The sequence below is a fragment of the Crocuta crocuta genome, unplaced genomic scaffold (genome assembly GCF_008692635.1).
Source record: "Crocuta crocuta isolate KB4526 unplaced genomic scaffold, BGI_CrCroc_1.0 scaffold223, whole genome shotgun sequence".
Taxonomy (NCBI): Eukaryota; Metazoa; Chordata; class Mammalia; order Carnivora; family Hyaenidae; genus Crocuta; species Crocuta crocuta.
Genome location: NW_027529426.1, coordinates 1,020,783 through 1,043,709, shown reverse-complemented (window position 1 = coordinate 1,043,709; position 22,927 = coordinate 1,020,783). Strand labels below are relative to the sequence as shown.

Genomic DNA, 22,927 nt, shown 5'->3' with positions numbered 1-22,927 from the left:
TTCTTGAGAATGCTAATCTATAGAGAGGATTTTGAGGTTGCACAGAAAGGAACAAGTTCTCTCTCTGTCTTAGCTAACAGGATACTGCATATTTTCCAAGCCTTCACTCTCTCTATCATCTGACAGAGTTAATTTATTTTACTTGGCTTCTGTTTTGTTTTTTATAAAATATTTTCATTTACCTTTTGTCTATGTTTATATTAGAACTGCTCTGTGAATAAATTTAAAAAGAATCAGAGCCACATATGTAACAGCCAAAACTAGTGCCTCAGATGGGTTCATGTGCAAATAGGGGCTTGGATAGGAGATTATTGGTGATGACAAGACCCCATCAATGAGGCCAGAGACAGCTCAGGAGTCTGGTTATTCTTATGGTTAATGGCACTTTTCTTTGAGATATAGTAACTTTGGTTAAGAACATTTCCTCCCCAGAATCTGAGTCTGGGATTGGGATTTTGGTTGGAGATCATGGTAGGTACTTCATACTCTTGGCTTCTGGTGATAGAAGAAATATTCTTTTTTTTTTTTTTAATGTTTTATTTGTTTTTGAGAGAGAAACAGAGACAGCATGAGCAGGGGAGTGTCAGAGAGAGAGGGAGATACAGAATCTGAAACAGGCTCCAGGCTCTGAGTTAGCTGTCAGCACAGAGCCTGATGTGGGGCTCAAACCCACAAGCCATGCGACCATGACCTGAGCCGAAGTTGGACGCTTAACCGACTGAGCCACTCAGGCATCCCTAGAAGAAAGATTCTTAAACAAATTACTTGAATATGCAGATGATTTTGGAAATCCTCAAACCATGACTTCTCAGGAACATGTTAATACAACAAATACTTGTCATGTATGTTGAACATTAATTTGGTAGGTTACCATCAAGTGAAGAACTTAGTTTTTGCTTTCCAACAATTATGTAAAAGAAAAGGCACACACACACAAATAATTGCCAAGTTAGTAGTTTCTCTACTGAAGTGTATAGATTTCTAGTACTAAGTACTAAGAATGGTCAGGAAAAACAAAACCAGATAAACACCAGATGGTCAATGGAACATATTTTAAGAAATACTGAGTGGAGTCATTGGACATTGTGCAGTCAGTGGCAAAGTAAGTATCATAGACATTAGGAGGAAGAAAGAAGAAATGGTTATGGTCAGGAGAGATCAAGGAAAGCTTTGTGCAGTATTATAACCTAAGTTGGTCCTTGAAAGAGGGAAGACTTTGGAGAGGAGGGAAGGAAGTATTTCAGATAGTCAGGTAGGCATAATGTCCTACACAAGTCTCAGAAATGAAACTAATCTCCAGATTAAAAGAGAGGAGCTTTGTATGAGCAGAGTTTTGTGGTGAAGGAGTCCAAATATGGGCCGGACACGTAATGAAGGATGAATAGACTGTAGAGTAGAGGAATGTGAATGCTAGGCAGAGGCATCTGATATGATTAAGAAGGGCACTTTAACTTCTATTAAAGGTCTTTTTCCTGAATGATCTGAATGCACTTTGNGATGCTCAGCATCCCTCCTCATCAGGGAAATACAAATCAAAACCACACTGAGATACCACCTCACGCCAGTCAGAGTGGCTAAAATGAGCAAATCAGAGAACTCTAGATGCTGGCGAGGATGTGGAGAAATGTGCACTTTGTTATTTAAAAGTATGTATGATGGCCATACAAAGTGTCTTTACTCTAGGGCTTCCCAGTCTTCTACACTAAAGGATGCTGTGGCTTTTCAAGAGAAGAATGTAATATTTTTTGAAAAAACTCCCATTTTAATCTTATGTTTTTCCTGTAGAAAAAATTTGTAATTTTATAAAATTAGATTTAGAAAATGCTCTACCGGGTATTTTTCTGCTCTCTTGGAGAAGCAGAAGCAGAAGAGTGAGAAGTATCCTTCTTTGGAGCGATTCTGTTTCTTTGTCAAATAATAGAAATATTAGAAAAATAAGTGTCATTTTACTTATCATTTCCATAAAAATTACAGTACATCAGAATGTGCTGATATTTGAGACCACATACCAAGCTGAAAATTGGCCTTTAATGAGAGAACAACATCCAATTCTCTATTTTTAGTTAACTATCTGAGTTATAGCCAACTATTAGTATTTACATTAGTTTGTGAGCTTTTCATTACTAGTGTTAGATTTTTTCATGTTAACATTTGCTTTTTAAAAATTAAATGTTTTATTTAGAATATTTTATTTTATTTTATTTTATTTTATTTTATTTTATTTTATTTTATTTTATTGAGAGAGAGAGAGATTATGAGCAGGGGAGGGAGCAGAGAGAGAGAATCTTAAGCAGGCTCCATGCCAATATGGGGCTCGATCCCATGACCCTCAGATCATGACCTGAGCCAAAATAAAGACTCAGATGTTCAACTAAATGAGCCACCCAGCCACCCCTATTTAGAATAGTTTTTACAAAAGAATTGTGAGGACAGTACAGAGGGTTCCCATTTATCCCACGCCCAAATTTCTCTATTATTATTAACATCTTAAAATTAGTATTGCACATTTGTCACAATTAGTGAAGCAATAATACATTATTAACTGAAGTCCATAATTTATTCAGATTTCCCCAGTGTTTACCTAATCTCCTTTTTCTGTTCCAGGATCTCATGTAAGATAGCACAGTGCATTTAATTTCTCAGACTTAACTTGGTTTTGATGACTTTGATAATTTGGGAGTGTATTGCACAGATAAAGAATTTCTCTAGTATTTGTTTCATGTTTTTTTCATGATTAGACTGCGGTCATATGTTTTGGGGAGGAAGATCACAGCTGTAAAGCACCATTTTCATCATATTTTTTAGGGTACCCTCTATCAACCTGATTTTCCACAGTTGAAGCTGAACTTGACCGCCTGGCTAAAGCAGGGCTTGTCAGGTTTCTCCACTGTATACTCACTCTCTTCCCATACTTTTCCTGCTGTACTCATTGGAAGGAAATCACTCTGTATAGTCTACCCCTAAGGAGAAGGAATTAGCTCCATCTGCATTTCACAGGGGTTACTCTTCCTCCTTAGCCTGGCACAACCTGGGGGTATCTTTCTTGGTTCTTTACTGTGAGAACCTATTGGGGTTCCTGGAAGTAAATCACGAGAGTGTGGAGATCCCCCTAAGACAGCAGCCACACTATCATGTTCTTCTATACTTGGCCTCCAGCAGTATCAAAATTACCATTTATGTGCCCTACCCATTTACGGACCTAAAGACTTTGGTTCTAGTTAAGCAGAAATCAGCTGTGTCTCTCTGAATACATCTGTCTCTTTGGGTTTCAGGGTGGCAGCTTGCCATCTGTACTTTGATGGACCCCACCAAAAGTCAGTGATTTTAGTTTTATCCGGCTTTTACTTGGAAGGGACAACTTCCAAACTTTTACATGTTGGAGCTGAAACCAGAAATCGAAACTATCAGATGATTATCTCATTTGGTATTTTGGATTCAAATAAATTGTCAGTTCCTGTGATCTGATTGTAGCTATAGTACAGTCCAATAAATGCATCAAGGAACAGTGCCCACTGGTTCCTAGAACTCTTTTCTACTTCTGTTATTCTGATTCTATGACTTTATTAACTTAAAGATGGCATTGATAAGACACTTTTTAAAAAATTTATTTTGAGAGAGAAAGAGAGAGCATAAGCTATCAAAAAAATTTATTCTGAAGGAGAGAGGGGGAGAGAGTATCCCAAGCAGGTTCCACACTGTCAGCATGAAGCCTGATGCAGGGCTCAAACTCACAAACTGAGATCATGACCTGAGTTGAAACCAAGTGTGGGATGCTTAACCGACTGAGCCACCCAGGCGCCCCGATAAAACATTTTTTAGTTAATGGTAAAAATTATTAACATTTTAGATAATTTACCTTTTGTAAAAATTTACTTCCATTCTTATTCTCTAGCTTATTAATAACAACTGGTCCTCTATGTACACAATGCTAATTCAGTAATTTAGAGACATCAAAGATAACTTTGATTATTTATTACTTTAATGAACTAGAACATTAAATAATGTTAACATATAAAATATTTCCTAACTTTCACATATTATTTTTATCCTTCATCAAGTCTCTTGATTAAAGTTTGTAACTTGAATATTTAATCAACTTTGAAATTGATTAAGCCTCATTTACTCTGTCGCATAATGCTTTCTAATTTTTTTAATGGAATTTTGGGCATTTATTAGAAATGAGATTTACAAAGGTATTTTTATGACATGGAGAAATGCTCCTGACAACATGTCATATAAAACATATCAATTAGAAACCTAAATTAAAAATAAAATCAGAATTATACAGTGTGATGTCTGAATTCAAAATGTGTGGAACACCAACCAGAAGAAAATATGTCGAATGTTGAGAATGGTACATTGCTTCCAGGGAGCAGGTTCATGTGAGTAATTATTGTTTCTTTGGTTTCTTTGCACTTAAAAAAAGAAATGAATCCAAAGTAGAATTAACATATCTTAAACACAAATCTTGAAGATAACATAAGGCTATTGCAACGTGAAAACATAAGGATTAGTTTGGACAAGTTATTTAAACTTTCTATGCTTTGATTTTCTTCTCTGGAAAAGAGGGATTATAAACATATACCCACCTCATTGAGTAGTTATAAAGATTACAATGAGTTACTCTGAGTAAAGTCTTTAGCTAAGAGCCTGGTGTTGAGTAAGAACCTGATAGATGTTAATTTTTGTTATCTTTACTATAAGGTGATTTCAATTACCATTACTTGTTATTTTAGAATCACGTATGGTTAAAGCTGAGAGGTACTTGAAAAACTATCTCACTCAGGGGCCATAAGTAGCTTGTGGGCTAAATTTGACTTCCAGAAGTTTGGTTAACACACTGTTTTAAACTTATTTCCAATTCAAATGCCTTTTGAGATGGCTGAAAATCCAATCCTGATAATCCCCATTACCTGCTGTCATCTTCCGTTATTTAGCTCCCTATGCTTGCTTTACCTGCCTAGCTCCTGAGAAATCTTTGAATTTGTGACCCTTGATCTAGTCCACTCCTCTCATTTGATAGAGGCTAGTGAGTTCTGGAGGGATTATAAAAAGGCCCCAAAGTTGTGGCCAAACAGGACACAAGATCTGGGACTTCTGATTCCTAGGCCAGTGTTATTCCCATCACACCATAGTGTCTGCTGCAGTTGGGATTGCTTCCATCAAGTCCTTCTTTAATGAAAATAGATGGAAAGGCCTAAAATGGACCAGTCATCTTATAGTATCTGTCAGTGGGGAGAGTGTAAATTCTTAAGATGCAATTATCCTCACAGTTAAAAGCAAAACAAAAAGCTAAACAAAACAAAATGAACAGAATTTTAAGGTATATGGCGATGTCCTCTTCCCCTATTTAAAATGATGTAGATGGATCAAGTTAGGAAACCATCAAGAAGATTTTTCTTATCCTTGTTAACTTGGCATATCCTCTAAATTAAACAGCAACTTGAGCACATTATTTAAAAATCTGCTCACAAGGTTTTCAGTTCACAACCTGTTCTTGTGCTGTCTCTAACAATTAAATTTAAAAAATTAAAAATTAAAAAAGAGGGAGTGCCTGGTTGGCTCAGTCAGTTGGGTCAGGTCAAGTCATGATCTCACGGCTTGTGGGTTTGAGCCCTGAGTTGGGCTTTGTGTGGACAGCTCAGAGCCTGGAACCTACTTTCAATTCTGTGTCTCCCTCTCTCTCTGTTCCTCCTCTGTTCATGCTCTGTCTCTGTCTTTGTCTCTGTCTCTCTCAAAAATAAATAAACATTAAAACACTTTTAAAAAAATAAAAGAGGAAGTAAAAGAAGTAGATTTATAACTACAGAGAATAAACTGGTGGTGGCCTGAGGGGAGGCAGTGGGGGTATGGGTGAAATAGGTGAAGGGGATTAAGAGGTACAAATTTCCAGTTATAAACTAAATAAGTCACAGGGATGAGAATTCAGCATAGAGAATACAGTCAATAATATTGTAGTAAGTTTGTAGGGTGACAGATGGTAACTACACTTAACCGTAGTACGCATTTGGTAAAGTATATAATTGTTGAATCACTATGTTGTACAGTTGAAACTAATATATAATTGTATGTCAACTGTACTTCAATTTAAAAATATCAAGTTCTGTTTGTACTTCAAAGAAAGAGAGTACAGCTGAAGTTATTTGTGTGGGACTAGAGCATCATAATTGGAAATTTCTGGTCATAGGCATGGTAACAACAATGAAATCCTTTTAACAAACTGTAAGAGGAAGAAAAATTATACTCTTAATTCTGAATACTCTACATCTGGTGAACCGGATGCAATGTAAGGATATACAAGTATAAAAGTTGGAGAAGTTGAGGTTTATGTAAAATGAGATGAGTGTTTTAATGATGATTTGGGTTTTTGTGTAAGATTTCACTCAATCTTTAGGGCACCTGGGTGGCTCAGTCAGTTGAGCATCAACTTTGGCCCAGGTCGTGATCTCACAGTTTTTGAGTTCGAGTCCCACACGGGGGCTCACTGCTGTCAGCACAGAGCTCACTTCAGACCCCTCTCCTCCTCGCTCTGTCCGTCCCTCCGCTCCCCGCTTTCTCTCTTTCTTTCTCAAAAATAAATAAGTATTAAAAAGATTCACTCTTGCTTCTGTTACGTTTTCTTCACAAAATCAGGCCAGGAAATAAGACAGGTGCAGGTGCCTGCACCTGACTTACTGTCAGCTCCGTGGGACGTTTTAATTAGGAGCTCTTCTTTCAGTAAGAAAGAGAAAAAGGTGTCAGTATCATCCACTGATAGTTATCAGAATTAGGCACATTTCCTATGAAATGTTTGTTTACTCTCGAGGAGGCACAAATAGAATATGCTGTTTAAAAATTCCATTTTGTGGCAAGAACATGCAGAGACTTCGGGTTTCGGTGATTTGTGTACCGAAATAGGGGTTCCTATTTCAGCAGAAGAGCTACGCTCCGGAATCAGTGGGGGGCGGGGCCTGGGATCAAGATCCAGTGGCTCTGACGCAGGTGCTCTGTGGGCCATATTTTGAGAAGTGATAATAATGTATCTTGTTTCCTATAAGAATTTTAGAAAATTTGAGTTTCTTCCCTCCTTCTTTCCTTCCCTCTCTCCCTTCCTCCTTTTCTCCTTCCCTCTTTCTCTCTTTATGTTTCACTCTCTCTCTCTTTCTCTATGTTCAAATTTAATAGACAGATGGAAGACTTGAAGATCTGAATATTGCCTTCTCTCAATTATTTGTCAGATATAATGCCATTCATGACATAGGAAAGCATAGATCAAAGGGTAAGGAAGAATAGGAAGATGCCTCGATGGAAGGGCTGAGATGTGTTAAGTTAGTGGAAGTCGCTGCATTATCAGTTTGGGAGGTAGAGGTAGTAGGGTTCAATTCTATTTCCAAGTCATTTTGTATCTCTGAGTCTCAGCTTCCTCATATTTCTAAGAAATGAAAACATTTACATTACATAGTTGTAATGCGCGCGCACGCATGTGTGTGTGTGTGTACCTTTGTATAGAAAATCAATAAGTTACCAAGAAGATTTGAAGAAGGTTATTTTGACATTGGCATAGAGGAGATATTGCAGAGGGTAGAAAATAGAATTAGACAGGTCAGTTAGGATATAATAACCTAGGCAAAAGGTGATGAGAGTTTAGTGTTGCATGAGGGCAATGAGAAATTTATAGGGACACGACCACAGTAGAAACTGGTTTATGATGGAATCTGATCAATAGAGAGGAGTGGATGGAGGTGACTTCAGGACTCAGTAGAAGAGGGACAGACCAAAGCCAGAGTTGGAAGATCAGGGAGAACATGACTTTGGGGAAGAATCTGACTTTAGACTTGCTGAGTTTGAGGCTGTGTCAAGATTTTAAAAAGGGAATGTTTGTTAGACTAGCTCAGGTGAGAAGAAAGGAAAAGAAATATTGACCTGAGAGCCAGGAGCAGGATGGTGGTAATTGAAAGCAATCAAATAGGTTAGTCCTTCAAGGGAGAGAACTTATAGAAAAGATATCAAAGATTCAAAGATTTATTCTTTTTTAAATGTTTATTCATTTTTGAGAGAGAGACAGAGAGAGAGACAGAGAATGACTAGGAGAGGGGCAGAGAGAGAGGGGGATAGAGGATCCCCCAGAGCAGGTGCTGCACTGGCAGCAGCAAGCCCGATGTGAGGCTCCAACTCACAAACCATGAGACCACGACCTGAGCTGAAGTCAGATGCTCAACCAACTGAGGCACCCAGGCTCCCCTCGAAGATTTACTTTTGAGAATTGCAAGTAATTAATAGCAGTTACTTATGCATAGCTGTACAGACTATGGTAATGCCATGCCACCCACTTTGTTTGATTCTTTTAAGAGCTGGGTGATGTGGATGCAGGAGGGTTTTACCTATCTTATGAATATGGGAATCAATTTGTACTGTTGCTTTACTACAGATTAGCAGAGATGGGATTCACAATATAGGTTTCCTACCTCCAAATTCAGAATTCTTTCTTTTATTTATTATTATTTTTAAAAATATGTTTAAAAATTTTTAATGTTTATTTTATTTTTGTGTGAGAGAGAGACAGAGCATGAGCAGGGGAGAGGCAGAGAGAGAGGGAGACACAGAATTCGAAGCAGGCTCCAGGCTCTGAGCTGTCAGCATAGAGCCTGACGTGGGGCCCAGACCCATCAACCGCGAGATCATCATATGAGCTGAAGTTGGCCCTTAACTGACTGAGCCACCCAGGTGCCCCCCAGATTCAGAATTCTTAATACCATGAAGTCAAGAGGGAAGAGTTCAGCCAGCCATTCCTGAGGTCTTCAGCCAATGACTCTATTTGAGCCTAGGTTATATATGAGTATAGAAATAGGCTATGTCCCAAGCATGTGAAAAGTGCTAAGTCTGATTTCCTCTAAAAAAGGTTGTTTTTGGAAAGATTTGTATTTCTGAAGAGAAAAATGTCATCATTAAAGTTCATCGTGTCTGCTGAAATCCCGGATATTTTAACAGCGTCTTTGGTTGTTGTGACAAACATGACCAACTCAAAGCAAAAAACACAGGAAAAGGAAGTTATGTATCAACTCATGTAAATAAACCATGGCCATGGCAGGGATGGAGAAGGAAATGAAAGGGCAAATGGTGTTGCAAACTTCTCTTTTCAGTCTGTTTCCCTCCTCCTTTCTTCTTTCTCCGCATTTGGGGGTGATGAGAACACCATGTCAGGCATCTTCTATACCTAATTCTCATAGCTTGAGAGCCAGAAAGGTGGTTTCTCTCTCCCAGGGATGGCTGAGGGTATGACTGTGACATGCAGGTTTGGGATTGTGAGTTGATCTCTTCAGAGGGTGGTTGTTTATTTCTAGACACTTTACATACTATTTTAGTAGAAGCTGCCAGGTAAACGGTGGATGACAATAAAGACAACAAACTAGCCTTTCCTTGGGCATCACTAACATCTGCACAAGCATTTAACCACATCTTGATGGAGACTAATGCAGAAAAATGATGTTCTCTATTCTATTTTAAAGGTGGTTAGCCAGTTTTTATCCTACTTTATGCTTCATATATGTATATGTATATGTGTGTATATATATATATGTATTTGAGTAACACTTTATAGTCTTATCTTTAGTACTTCTAAAATCATCATTAATTTGAATAAAACTACATTATTTCATCTTAATTGTTTTTTTTTTAAATTTTTAAATGTTTTATTTATTTCTGAGAGAGAGAGAGAGAGACAGCATGAGCAGGGGAGAGTCAGAGAGAGAGGGAGACACAGAATCTGAAGCAGGCTGCAGGCTCTGAGCTGGCAGTCAGCACAGATCCTGACACGGGACTAGAACCCATGAACCATGAGATCATGACCTGAGCTGAAGTTGGACGCCCAACTGACTGAGCCACCCAGGCGCACCTATTTCATCTTAATTGTAAACACAAGTCTTTTGGTCTTTTTCTTCTCTTTATTGAAAGAAATAAAATGAGGACAAGTGAAAGCATCTTTTGATGATTTGTTTTTTGAATGCATCCTGTTGGCTACTATGCAACAATCAGCCTTCAGCTTTTGGCTTGGCAATGTAATATTGAATCAGAGATAACTACTATAAAATTTTCCTCTCCAAAATTACAGACGCCTACTGCAATGACCAAGCAACAGCAACAACCTGCATTTTCTCCTTGGGCATTTTACCTAGAGCAAATTAGTTATTATGTCAAAAACCTGTTAATGACATAGAAAAATATTCACTGTAAATATTTCCTTAAGTAGCAATCAATTTGATGGTATAATAGTGTGGTTTTGCTTTTTTTTTGGATTAAAAACAACACTTGGGAGAGTTTTCTTTTTTTTTTTATTTTCCCCCATATCATGCTATATTGTGTTATATTATAGTGGGAAATGCATATTTTAGGATCTGACATTCTTAGATTTAAATTGTGGTTTGTTCTTCATTCAGCAAATATGTGTTTAGTGCCTCTGATCATGCTTCAGACATTCTACTAAGAGTAGAGGATGCAAAATTAAATAACACAAATCCTTTGATCTCAGGAAGCTCATGGTGTCATAGTGGAGGAAGAGAGGGTGGTACAGAGTGAATCTGGGGGTGCAGAAGATGGCCAGCACCTATCCCCTTGGAGGGAGGATGGAAGAGGCTCCCTTGAGAGCTGTTGGATGTGAATGTTGTCTGTTGAGAAAGAAGAGTGAACAATGGAGAAAAGTGTGTTAAAGGCATTAGGACGAGTGGAGAGAAAGTCAGAGGCACTAAAGGACATGGCATATTTTAGTAAAAATATTTTGCTGCATCTGGAAAACTTGGCACAAAGTTGGAATTTATAAATATTTGTCAAATAAATAATCAGTACATGACAATGAGTGCTATGGGAGACAAGCTAGGGGAGAAAGTAAGAGCCACATCACAAAGGGGTTTATAGTATTTGACCTTCCTGAAACTTGTGGGAAGCAATTGTTTATTGTTATTTTATGGAAATAAATGGCATGATCAGATTCTTACATGCACTCTGGAGAATGGATAGAAGGGGTCTACTTTAGGGGTATGGGTTCAACAGGAATCCTAAAGTAAAGAGGCTGTTATAATTCCAGTGAGAAATTGTAGGAATTTGAATTAAAGTTGGTGAAGTGGGGACAGAGAGGAGGATACAGGCATGAAACACACAAAGAAAGAATTGATGGGACTGCTTGATTTATAGAGTATGGGGGGTGGTGATACAGGAAAGCTCTAGAGGAATCAGGTCTGTTCCCAGATTTTAAGCAACTGGTTAAAGAGATATAGTGGCAATGAAGAGGTTAGATTCAGGCATTCTGAATTCTAGTAGAGTGTATATCCAGGTGGAAATGTTACATAGGTAGCTGGGTATCCAATCTGGATTGGTGGAGTGAAGTCTGAGCTGAGGATATACCCCTGAGAGTTCATTAGCCTACGATTAGCTATTGAAACTTTGGATGAGATCATCCAGAGTGAAGGAGGTAGACCAAGCTGAAAGCCCAGGGGAAACAGAATTCTTAGGGAAAGAAGAATAGCCAGACACGTAAAAGAAAATCTAGGAGAGGTAGTGTTACATATGCCAACAAGAAAACATTTTTATCACTATGTGCCTTGAGAAAATTTGCAATCTCTCTGTGACTTTTTTACTTTGTTGGTGAAAATAGAATAATCATACCTGTTGCATTGTATGTTATGAAGATTTTTAGTGACAATAAATGCTTTCATTTGACATAATGCCTATAACATAAAATTCATCAATGAATATGTTATTGTTTCCAGTATTGATCAGGTTACTAATAAAATTATTCACGATAAAATCTTCCACTTAATGGGACTTACTATTTTGTTCAATAATTTAGTCATATTTCTTTCCTAATAACTGAGTCTCCAAAATGCAATAATCAGCTCCAGTCAGGAGCTCCTGGTATCAAAGCAGGCAGTGTCTGTTGAGAAACATTTCTAGGAATTATTTTCTTCCTTCCAATAATACTGTAATTAACTTATTTAAAAACACCTGCATTTCTTATTTGAATATACAATCAATATCAAGTAAACTTCCTTTTACAAAATTATGTCGGTCATCCCAAATAGTATGGTATATACTTGAAAAAAATATATGACTTGTAAGGTTTTGAACATTATTCTTCCTTCACATCTGCTTCTGTGGCTACATGTGCTTCACAATTTAGTTACTTTAATTAAAGCAACCTGATTTGGGGGAATTTGAGAAGACATGGAAAAGCAACATTTTCTTGTCTTTGAAATCTTACGGTTATTTGTTTTTCTCTTTGATAAAGCTGAACTGATAGATTAGCTAGTTGCTTTTGTGGAGAATACAGACAAATTCAACCTCTGGCTTCATGCAGAAATTTCAAACATTTTCATTGTGTTTTCCTTTTCAGGTAACACAAAGTACCTCTCTTATTTAATTATGCTTAGTGTCTGCTTTTCAGAACAATTTCTAAGGCTTGTTTGGAGGAAGCAAAACATATTTCTGGGTAAGAGGTAGTAAAGGGAGATAAAGCACACTGGTTAGATAAAGATCAGACAAATCTTTCTTTCTTTCTTTTTAAAGTTTATTTCTTTTGAAAGAGAGAAAGCATGAGTGGATAAAGGGCAGAGATAGAGGAAGACAGAGAGAATCTCAAGCAGGCTCCACACTGTCAGTGCAGAGCCTGATGTGGGGCTCAAACTCATGAACCATGAGATCATGACCTGAGCCAAAATCACGAGTTGGCTGATTAACCAACTGAGCCACCCAGGTGCCCCACATTTTTTTGATGTTCTTCTGTCTTTTTTAATACCCTTTCCATGTCTTCAGTCGCCACTTGGAGACAGTTCTATTCACAAGTGATTGTGTCAGAGGTCTTAGAAGAACGAAGTGTTTCATACCTATCTTACTAGAATTACCTCGTTTTGTGTTTATAAAGCAAGCTGGTAAGCACGATGAGGAAGATGTAGTTTAATAACTGGAGGTTTGGGTGTATTCTTAACATTGCCATATCTTTGTTCAAGTTGGACTAAATGATTTCCAAATTTCCTACCTAAAGTCCTTTTATCTCTATACCTATGATCCAGCACCTTAAAATCTATCTATCCAGAGTAGGCTAAATAACGGTTTTCTACCACCACCACCACCCCTGTCCTGTTAAAGGTGTCTATGTCCCAATTCCTGGAGCCTGTGAATATGTTACCTTACAGCAAAAAGGACTCTGCAGATGTAATTAAGTTAGAGATTTTGGGATGAACCGATTATTGTGGATTATTTGATGGGCCCAATGTCATCACAAGGGTACTTATAAGGGGGAGGCACAAGGTACCTCGGTGGTTCAGTCAGTTGAGCATCTGACTCTTGATTTCAGCTCAGGTCGTGATCCCAGGGTCGTGGCATTGAGCCCCATGTTGCAGCCTGCTTGAGGTTGTCTCTCCCTCTCTCCCTCTGTCCCACTCCCTGGCTAATTGTCTCTCTCTCAAAATTAAAAAAAAAAAAAAAAGACAGAAGCACAAAGGTCAGAGTCAGTGAGGAGATGTGGCAATGGAAGTAGAGACTTGTTATAGTATATTTTGAAGATGGAGGAAGAGACGAAGATCCAAGGAAGGCAGGTGACCTCTAGACCTGGGAAGGGGAAGCTGATGGGATTTTTCCCTAGAGCCTTAGTGTGAGACCATAGCCCTGCTGACGCCTTGACTTACGCCTAGTCCCATTTGGAACTTCCTACTTTCAGAATTGCAAGGCAATATATTTTTGTTGTTTAAGCCACTCACTCTATTTGTGGTAATTTGGTACAGCAGCCCAAACTAATATACTATGTATCTAAAATCTATCTATCTATCTATCTATCTATCTATCTATCTATCTATGAAACTTTAAGATTCGTGAATCCTGTATCTGTCCCTTTAATATCTTGTTCTCTACCAGATGAAATAAGGGTATAGATACATTCAAGCAGAGTCAATACATGGCCAATAGCACCATATAAAGATTTGAGTTCTATGATTTACTCAGATCAAGTACTAGCTCCATCATTTGCTACCTGTCTGGCTTTAGACTTGTCCCATACTTCTCTGTGCCTCAGTTTCCTCCTCTGAAAAGTTAGCATAATGATAGTGCCTCTGTTCCTTATAGAACTGAAGGACTCAATGCTTATAAGATGCATAAATCAGCTTCAAATGGCAGCTTCCAAGCTTTCTATAGTTTCTTTTCCTGTGTGCAATGTTTGGAAGCTGGAGAAGAGCATATTTAGGCAAGGATAATCATGACAATCTGAATAGTCAGGGGGACATAAGAGTTAAACATGGATACCCCGGGAGGAGACAGGAATGAGAATTTGCCTGAGGTTGGGTCCAATTGTCTCAACTTCTGAGTTTTTACTGCCTTTGTTGCTCTTGGTTCTCAGTCTATTCTGGGAATTCCACAGTGACTAAGATCACTGCTCTTTATCACACTGATATGTATGAAACCATGAAGCTGAGGTGAGATGCCAATATTATGACCTTTAAAGGAGATTCTTACCACATCCCAACCTATTAAAAGGGGTTGATCTCATTTAGCTGATTATTCAGCCTTTTTCTTTGATGTAGAAAATTGAAGAATATTTTAATATTTCATTGATTTTTATTTATAATATGTATATATTTGGGAGAACAGAGGACAAAGGGCACCTGTATCTTTAAGAAAGAGTGCGAGGTTTTTGTACAGTAAAAAGATGAAAGACATTAGGAAAATGGTCAAGGCAGGACTGTCTAACCACTTATTATTCTGATGTTATTGTTCAACATTTTCACCCATTCTGGTTTTGCAATGTGAATTTTTCATAGGATGAATGGGAAAGTATGTTTTTTCACTGTCTCCAGTTGCAGGATGTTCCTAATTCATTTGCTGCCTGGCTTTTCACTGTTGTAAAGCACATCATTTTGGGATTGGATGTTCCTGAATTTGATTTTGTCACTCACTTTGATGTCAGTTTTATCTGCAGAGATGAGCAGAATAACAAAAGCCAATAAATAATATTTGTGATGATGTCTATGGAAACCAAAATATTCATAAGGGAGGAGATATTTGGTTTGGTAGTAAGGTGGTCTCCATTAGAGGCTTGTTCCTTTTCTCTCGGCTGCATGACTGGTGAGTGATGCCAGCTGGAGTGTTTATAAAGCGTTGTAATTTACAGTGTCTCTCCAGGTGCATTTTACACATGATTCTACAACTCCTTTGTCAGCTGGATTATAGCTATTCTCATGTTAGAGAAGAGAAATCCTAGGTCCAGAAATGTAAATTGATTTCCCCAAGTCCATACAGCTACTAGTGCCAAAGCATTGGCTCAAGATGTTTTTCCCCCCACTACATGTTGCTTCCCCAAGAAAGTTGGTTCAAGTAAAAAAACTGTGGGTCAGTTTCCTCCCATATAAGGTGAGTGTACAGACTCACTATACTAGATGCAACATCACAAGCTCTGATTGAAAGGAGTAATGCAGGCAATGTTAATGCAAGAAATTGTCTAGATCTAAGGGAATGGTATTACTTGTGGTATCAAGAGACATATGCTACTAAAGAGGGTAGCTGCCACCAAGCTTCAGTTATTGTTTTTGCAAAAGAATGCAACAAAACTAATGTTGCCAGATTCTGTTTTTTGAAGAACAGACAAAAATCTAGATTTTCAAGTGAAACCTCCTTGTGTTTGATTAGTGCAAAGTTGGCAGAATTATGACATTTTCCTAACGTATCTATGGTGGGGGAGTGGAACACCTTCATTTTCATTAACTTGGATGTGCTATAAAATCAACATTGTTTCAGCTTAACTTTCTGGGAAATATTTTTTGTTTGTTTGTTTGGTATGAAGGACTCATTAGGTTCATTGACTTTTCAATTAATGTCTAGGGTAACTCAATAATTGATTTGGACAAATAGATAATTCCTAAGGTAATAACTGAAATTCATTTACTTATATGGTCTTAGAGCATTACAAAAACAGAAAACACACTATTCACAAATCCTTGCATGCAAAGATTGTGCTCATGCATTTCTTTCACATCACCAAGGGGGTCCCCAGAATTAGAAAAGGAGAGATTTTTATGGCATCTGATATATATGCTCCACTTTGTTGTTTTCACTCTTAGAATTGATGTAAATAGTAATGTAACTCATTAAAAAGATTTATTTTTTGATCATTGTGAAATCATGAGGTTAACTCTGCCATTCAAGGTCATGAGGTTGATGACATATGTGAATTTGGACTTGGTGTTCCATGAAAGGGAGGTGTGTGCAAACTGACCTCCAAATGCTGAAGGAGCTGTGAGACTGAAGAAAAAGAGTGATAAGTCCAACTTGATAAGAAATGGTTTATTAAGGGGGTTTATGGACTGCAGTCATGGGCTTCTGCCCAAGATGAGGAGATGTCCACAACCCCACTTCCTGTAAGACCTGCTTTTGTAGCCTAGAGGCTGGGAGTACTGATGAGGAAACAAGTGGGGGGAAATGTTTGAGAATAGTTGTGGGTCACAGTCATAGCTCCAGGGCAGGTCAAGAACACTATGCCTCAAGGGTGTACTTAAGGGTTATTAAGTGTGTGGTTAAATACAAAGAAACAATGTGGAGGGAGGTGCTGTGTTCAAGAAGGCTTCAGGGCTCTGAGTGGTTATCATGGTGGATTTGTCCAAGATGTAGTTAGTCTGATTCACACAGTTGCTTTCAATGATGGGGGTGATAGTGCTGTTGCTGGTGTGTGTCAATTACATTTTATAATAATGGTAATACTAATAATCAAAAGGTACCGTTTATTGAGTGTTTATTATGCATCAGGCTTCATGCCAAGGGTTTTTCTATTCATTAAATCATTGAATCCCAAAACATCCTTATGAAGGAGGCATTAGTGTTCCTATTTTATAGATAAGAAAAACTGAAATTTGAAGAGATTAAATAACTAGTACAAGAATGTCCAGCTTTTCAGTGACAAATTCAAACCAAGTTCTAAGTAAATATATGGGAAAGAGGCCAGGAAGTATTTATTGAGCATCTATGATGTACCAGGTCATATTTTGGGTTCTTAGCTCTAGTAAACAAAACTTAGTTCCTGATTTATTGGGGTAATATATTATTTGGGGGGAATAGACAAGAAATCAATAACCAAACACAATGTAATATCTAGCAGTACTAGCTAGGTACTCTAAAGTAAAGAATTGGGTATGAAGATGGACGGCCCGTTTTTCATATGATGATGGTGGAAGGCCTGGGTAAGACAATGATATCTCGCCAGAGATAGTAGAATGATGTGGAGGGATGAGCAAGAGGAATTTTAGGACTGTCCCTGTAACAGTTCTTCCATGGTATATTTCACCACTCGGTTCTAGAACAGTATGGCCCATTGGTTGGCTGTATTTAAGAGGGTTATATAGTATCTTCTTATGGCAAAAACAGGGACTTAGGAGGCAGAGCCAAGTTAAAATTTTGGTTCTGTTCCTTTTTCCTGAGGTATTTGGGCACCTTAAGTTTATTCTAAGCTTTAGTTTCCTTATTTGTAAAATTTGCATTATAATCCTTATGTCTTGATAAATAAAATTTCTACATGTAAAGTCCCAAGAACTACATATATATGCACAGGAGTCATACAGTAACTAATACTTATGATAATTATTTTTATAATCTTGTCTTATAAAGAGACAACAGAGAAGTTCCCTGGGAGTGCATTCCAGAACATGCTTATAGCTACAGGGATTTACAGAATAGCATAGAGAGGGAACGAGAGAGAGAAACAGAGACAGAGAGAGAAAAAGAAAAAAATATAAAATTTTCATCCTTTACAAAGGCCCACAGGCCGGCTACCACAGGCATGCACCTTTATTTTTTTTTTCATGTGCTATCCATATATCCTTTTATTTTATTTTATTTTTACAAATAGCTTATTGTCAAGTTGGTTTCCATATAATATCCAGTGCTCATCCCCACAAGTGCCCTCCTTCATGCTCATCACCCCCCTTTCCCTCCCTTCCACCCCTATCAGTCCTTGGTTTGTTCTCAGCATTCAAGAGCCTCTCATGGGTTGCCACCCTCCCTTTCCCCAACTATTTTTCCCCATCTTCTCCCCCATGATCCTCCATTAATTTCCACCTAATCCTCTTATACTTGCAAACATATGGTATCTTATTTCTCTGCCTGACTTATTTCGCTCAGCATAACACCCTCAAGCTCCATCCATGTTGCTACACGTGGCCAGATTTCATTGTTTCTCATTGCCATGTAGTATTCCATGGTATAGATAAACCACATCTTCTTGATCCATTCATCCGTTGATGGGCACTTAGACTCTTTCCATGTTTTAGCTATTGTTGCGAGTGCTGCTATGAACGTTGGGGTACATGTGCTCCTATGCATCAGCATTTCTGTATCCCTTGGGTAAATTCCTAGCAGTGGCATGCACCTTTAAAATGGCAGTTCCGTGGGGCACCTGGGTGCCTTAGTTGGTCAAGCGTCAGACTTCAGCTCAGCCCATGATCTCACAGTTTGTGGGTTTGAGGCCCACCTTGGGCTCTGTGCTGACAGCTAGCTTAGAGCCTGAAGACTGTTTCAGATTCTGTGTGTCCCTCTCTCTCTGATCCTCCCCTGCTCAGTAAAATGGTAGTTCCGGGAGCACCTGGGTGGCTCAGCTGGTTAAACATCTGACTCTTGATCTCAGCTCAGGTCGTGGTCTCTGGGTTGCGAGTTCAAGCCCTGCATTGTGCTCCGTGCTGGGCATGAAGCCTACTTTAAAAAAAAAAAAATTAAAATGGTGGTTCCTAAAGCCAGGTTTGCCCATTGCCTGATAATCAAGAAGTCTGTCTGGGCCTAGCCTCAGTTTATCTTCTGACATGCTGTATGGCTCTAAACTAATCATTTCACCTCTTTGTTCTCCGGTAGTGGAGAAAAGATCTCTACGCTTTCCCTATCTCAAAGGAATATCTTTAGACTGAAAAAATAAAGTTTAAAATGCTGCTCTTGAGATGTTACTTCCTGTTACATGTGGGAGCATAATTTAGGAAAGAGGCAAATCCCTTTAAGTCACAAACATTATCTCATGGGTGATGAATTAGGTCTATAGCCGTCTGTGTTTGGGCAACAATTTTATCCTGGGGAGACAGTAATAAAACAAGGGGGTGATTCAGTGGTTCATCTTGGCTCAGTGGAAACACGTGGATTTTGGAAAGGTGTGCATCTAGGTTCCAGTTTTCTAAATTGCTGAATTTTAATTCTGTCACCCTGCTTAGGACACTTATACCCTCTGAGCCTAGATTTCTCAGTCTACAAATAAAACAGTAGCAACATGTAAGAGATTGTAAGGACTAAATGAATATAAAGTTCTAGCATTCTATCTACCATTGATGTTTTAAAATGTTACTTTAGGTTTTGTTTTTCACTTTTGTTTAAGAGTTGAATTCCTAGAGGTGTCTGGGGACCCCTGTTTCAGGAGGCCTTTTCAAACCCTTGCCAGGCTAGACAGGCAAAGGGTCAAGTGGAAATATGCCATTGGATTTGCTCCAGCCTGAGGAGCTGGGTCTGCTCCAAGGATCCTCTGTCAGGGAGCGGTAGGGACTAATTCTTGGCCCGAATTCCAGTGGCAGTTCCTATGGGTGTGGGGGCTCCAGTGGGCATGGGAGCTCTGGAATTGCTCCAAGATGATGAAGTGACTGAAATACTATCATTTCACGGTGGCTATTGCAGGAAATAGTTGCAGGACTATAGGTTGAGGACACAAACTGTCTATTGGGTAACCTCTTTGTCTAGTTCACAACAATTTCCATCCCTTGCCAACATATCTGCATTTGCTGCAGGCTCTTGTGAGGCTTCAGGCCACTCCTAAGATTCATCTGTTTAATCAATGGAAGGGAAGAAGTGGCCTGCCTTTATTAATATCTAGGTCGGCTCTCTTAAAACAAGCAGACTGCAAATCCCAATGGCTTCTCAGCACTGTCTCAGATGCACCCATCCTTCATTACGCTATTCCCATGGTAACTCTAGGAAGCGAGAAGAAGGACCGGTAACCATTGAGTGGCTATTTTTAGATTTCTGGCCAGATGCTTTGACAAATCTGTTGAGGGACAGAAAATGAAACAAATGTAGAAGAGGATATTTTTTTTTTGCCAAAGACAATGTCATTTAAATTCATATTATAAAACTGGAAAAGATTTTGAGAAATCATTCAACCTACTTTTCTACCTCTAGGAGGATCTGCTTCCAAATAACAAAAAATTGTTCAATAAGATCTTTTTTAGAACACTTTACTGAATAGCTTATTCTAATAGATAACCCAATTTCCTACCCTGATTTTATCCCGTATTCAATCTCAGTTCTCAAACCCAGGGAGTGGGGAAGGCCTGAATAAGATCGCTCAAGTTGTGGGCTACAGTCGTGAAGGAGTCATTCACTTAGACCATGCTGTACACATCTGTGCAACTATATGCACTGGCCCTGCTGCACTTACTTTTTTTTTTAAATGTTAATTCCTCCCTTCTTTCTTAAAAACCTTGAGGAATTTCCCATTGCTCTGAGGTTAAAGCTCATAGATCTTTAAAGTGGTTATAAAGGTACAGCATGGTATCAATCCTGCATACCTGTCCAGAATCATTAGTACTACAGTAGTTCTCTTTCTTTGTGTGTTAGCAAAAGATTTTCTTAAAAAATTTTTTTTAATGTTTATTTATTTTAGAGAGAGAGAGAGAGAGAGGGAGAAACAGAGCACGAGCGAGGGAGGGGCAGAGAGAGGGAGTTGCAGAATCCGAAGCAGGCTCCAGGCTCAGAGCTGTCAGCACAGAGCCTGACTTGGGGATCAAACTCAAGAACCGTGAGATTATGACCTGAGCAGAAGTCAAATGCCTAACCGACCTAGCTGACCGAGCCATCCAGGGGCCCCAAAAGACCTTATTTCAGAGTCTCAAACATGCCGTCTTCCTCCCATTTCAAGATCTTTGCCCTTGCCTATAATTACTCCATGCTCTCTTACTTACTTAATTTCTCTAACTCCTTGTCCTTCAAAGCAGAGCTCAAATATCAGAAACACTTCCTCCAACTCTGAAACAAGCAGAGGCTTACCTTCAATAGCCTCTCGTAACAGCTTGTGCATTTCCTTTCCAGCACTTAACAGTTTGTGACTCTGTATTTATTTGTGTAACCTTTTTAAAAAAACTATGAGCTTCAGGTTGTTAGGGAACAATATTGTTTGCTTACCCTTATGTACTGAGTACCTTAGCACCATGCTTGGCAAATAAATTATTCTAGTAACTGAATGAATGACTAAAAGTTATTTTAAAGGAACAAACTCAGTTTCTCTGTCAGGTCAAGCTAGCTGTCAGTGTGATTGCGCTAGGACTCCTTAAAATGTAATGTGAATCCAAATTCCCCAGAGAACTTGTTAAAATGCAGATTCTGATTCAGGAGATCTAGGATGAAGCCTGTTATTCTGCATTTCCAGCTGGCATCTAACTAGCTCTAGAATATGGTTGCACATTGGAATCACCTTGAAAGCTCTAAAAAAAATCACAGTTCTGCGATTTCACCCCTAGTAATTCTGATTTGTTATATACTTGCCCTGGGCTTTAGGGATTTTTTAAAACTCCCCAATGTATTCTAATACCCAACACATTTGGACGTCTGTTTATTGCAGGTGAAGCTCATCCTCAACAGGAGGTAAAGGGATATCTTTGTTTCCTTTTACATTAAACCCCATCCAACATGGTCACTAATAAGGTCCATCTTATTACTACTTTTTATTTTTTATTTTTTTAAATGTTTTATTTATTTCTAGGAGAGAGAGAGAGAGACAGCATGAGCAGGGGAGGGTCAGAGAGAGAGGGAGTCACAGACTCTGAAACAGGCTCCAGTCTCTGAGCTGGCAGTCAGCACAGAGCCCGACTTGGGGCTTGAACCCACGAACCGCGAGATCATGACCTAAGCGAAAGTCGGACGCTTAACTGACTAAGCCACCCAGACGCCCCTTATTACTACTTTTTAAATGCATGTTTCTTAGAGGCACACAGAAAAGTGGTACCTAGCAAAGAGAATCCTATATGAGTTGGTTAACATGGCAGCAGAATGGTCCAATCTTAAACTCTTCCACCTCTATTCATGGGGGAAATGTGTGTCTTATCAAATATTTCAAGAATAAGTGTAGCTACTGGAAAAAGGGGAACATTTTGGTGCAACCAAATGCGGTTCTAGCAGCCTTTGCAGCCAGAGGAACAATGCATACTTAATGCACGTAATGTCATCAGAGAAAAGAGAACCTGAGTGCACTCCAAGAGCTGCAGTATTTGTAGTGTTTCTTGATTCCCTACTTGCCCATAACCATGAACATGAGGATGACTCATAGGTTCTTGGGCATTTGGTTACTCCTTTTGAAGGTCAATANGTGAGAGGTAGAAAGTCATCTGAAAGAGAAAAATGTCACTTGGCTTTAGGCAAGCTTCAGGCTGTCAGGCATGTTACTCATTGTTGTCAGACATAATTGTTTGTTTGTTTGAGAGAGCATGAGCAGGGGAGGGGCAGAGAGAGAGGGAGAAACAAACAAACATGTCTGACAACAATGAGTAACATGCCTGACAGCCTGAAGCTTGCCTAAAGCCAAGTGACATTTTTCTCTTTCAGATGACTTTCTACCTCTCACTAACTCTTTTACTTCTGGTCTCTTTTACTTCTGGTCTGGCCCAGCATTTCTTATACCTGTTTGGTCCCTCCAAGTCTCTGGGTTTTCAGCTTAGCCCCTAACTCTATTGAGGAAGGCAGTGATTCTTTCATCTTTAATATATTTTATCATCAGGAAAAAAATGGCCTCTTTCTTGGTGAGGTGGAGATCATTGCATTGCCATCTTAATGACTTCAGACCTTTTGAGGATTATCTATACCTTCACATCTGATGGATATTCTAATTTCTTTGAATACAAAGTGATGGAGCTTAGTATCCTACCTTCCAATTCTAGTATTTATGTATCTGGACTGGTTTCCAAAG

At 38.7% G+C, this 22,927-nt stretch overlaps 1 protein-coding gene across 1 annotated transcript in view; it reads left to right on the top strand.

Annotated features, from left to right (window-relative positions):
- Positions 1-22,927, top strand: part of GRXCR1 (glutaredoxin and cysteine rich domain containing 1) — a 122,678-nt gene that overhangs the window by 46,153 nt on the left and 53,598 nt on the right. The window lies entirely within an intron of this gene.